Source organism: Bison bison, unplaced genomic scaffold (assembly GCF_000754665.1).
Source record: "Bison bison bison isolate TAMUID 2011002044 unplaced genomic scaffold, Bison_UMD1.0 scf7180017864370, whole genome shotgun sequence".
NCBI lineage: Eukaryota > Metazoa > Chordata > Mammalia > Artiodactyla > Bovidae > Bison > Bison bison.
Window position 1 is genome coordinate 617,037 of NW_011494942.1, and position 2,376 is coordinate 619,412.

Here is a 2,376-nt window from a genome sequence, read left to right on the forward strand (position 1 = left end):
CTTGTATTAATTTAGTCCAAGGAAGCTCTTGGCCTGGGATTATTTCCTTTCTGAAGGTCTTATGCCAGGGATCTTGTGACCTAATGTGAATGTTTATGAATGAGTACAGCAGTCCAATGATTAAGAGCACCATCTTTGGAATCAGAGAGACAAACTCTGTCATTTGCTATTTAAAAAAAAAATATTTATTTTAATTGGAGGCTAATTACTTTACAATATTGTGTTGATTTTTGCCATACATTCACATGAATCAGCCATGGGTGTTGTCATTTGCTATTTACTCAATCTTTCTAAGTCTCCGTTTCCTCATCTGCCAAATGGAAATACTGAATGCCTTCCCAGGTGGTGCTAGTGGTAAAGAATCTGCTTGCCAATGCAGGAGACTTGGAGAGACATGAGTTCTATCCCTGAGTTGGGAAGATCCCCTGGAGGAGGACATGCAACCCACTCCAGTATTCTTGCCTGGAGAATCCCATGGACAGAGGACCCTGGTAGGCTACAGTCCATAGGATTGCACAGAGTTGAACATGACTGAAGCAACTTAGCATGCATGCACCTAAGTTTTTCCTGAGGTGTATATAGAGTTTGTAACCAGTGTCTGACCCTTGAGTGACCAACAGCAGATGTTGCTATAATCAATGATAATTTTGATGGCACAGATGTGCTGGCCCCTTCACTTTCTCCTAATAATTCTCTGACATAGGATCTGGTGTATTTTGGAGGGTATAGTAAGTGGCTTTTGAACCTGGAGATAAAAATGGAAAAAGAAGAAAAGAAGAGAAAAATTTATTGACAAGTGTGTGCAAACTCTTGCATTTGCATTTGATTTAGTTTCTCCACTGAAAAAAATGCTAATGAATATGATTAAATGGCTGTGCTTAATCCTATAACTCAAGAGGGAAAAGAAATCATTAGCAAGTTGATTATTATTATTAATACTCAAGGTAATCAGGTTCATTTATAGAGGCTGATTAAAAGTGAATGCCAAATGAACATATTGGGTTTAAATTAATAAAACTTGGAGCCCCAAATATTTAAGACAGTAATCTCTGTTACCACAATAAGATTAAAGTGATTAAATTAGTGGCAATATTTGCACAGGAACATGTGTGTATTTTTTCTCTATCTCTCTAAATAAAAATGGGAGAGTGGGAATTTCCAGATCTGTTCCTTTAATAAAACCTTTTCATTTTTCTTGTTCAGTTAATAGTAGTTTCATTCAACAACTTTGTTCCTTGGCTGACAATCACAGTTCTAACCAGGCATGATAGAAATGCCTCACTGAAAACTTTTTTGAGTCAGCTTACCATCAGTCATTCTTTATTGACTTACACTTTTACATAAGATTAAACACTCAGCACCAGCTTACACATTAGATGGCAGATCCTGGCAGGATACCGTGACTATTGATAGGAGAATATTACCTAATTTTTGGTTATTCTGCCCTTCAGTCACTTGCTAAGACATCAAAGCACTTAGTACTGGCATATCTTGCTTTAGGAAACATGTGTTTTCCAGAAAATGAAACGTTTGCAAGTTAAATTCTATTTTAAATGTAAGGTGACTCTCCCCATGAATTATCTAGTGTATGCTCTATAAAGAGCTGTCAGGCGTTCTCTTCTTCTTATGCCTTCAGTTGCTCCCTTTGTCTTACTTCTTTTCTGCCTGGGAGAGTGCTCACATGACTCCAGTATCCAAAAATCCCTCCTTCAGCCCCTATGAAACACCAATCAACTCTCTGTTTCTATGAGTTCAATGTTTCTTCAATTCCATGTCTGTATAGATGAGATCATATAGTGTTTGTCTTTCTCTGTCTGACTTACTTCACTTAGCAAGATCCATTCATGTTTTTCCAATAGCAGGATTTCCTCCTTTCTATAGTTGAATAATATTTCATGTATGCGAATATATATATTTTCCCATTTTCTTTTTCCATTCATCTGTTGATGGAAACTTAGGTTGTCTCCATGACTTGGCTATTGTAAATGATGCTGCAGTGAGCATGGGGGTGCAGATATCTCTTTGAGATAGTGATTTCATCTCCTTTGGATATATACTCAGAAGTGGAATTGCCAGATCAAATGTAGTTCTGTTAATTAACTGAGGAACCTCCATGCTGTTTTCCATAATGACTGCACCAATTTACATTCCTGCCAACAGAGCACAAGGGTTCCCTTTTTTTTTTTTTTCCATATCCTGCGGGCATTAATCTCTTGTTTTTTTGATAGTAGCCATTTGAACAGGTGTGAAATGATATCTCATTGTGCTTTTGGTTTGTGTTTTCCTGGTGATTAGTGATGTTGAGCCCCTTTTCAGGTACCTGTTGTACGTCTTCTTGGGGAAAATATCTACTCAGTTCCTCCACCCTTATTTTAT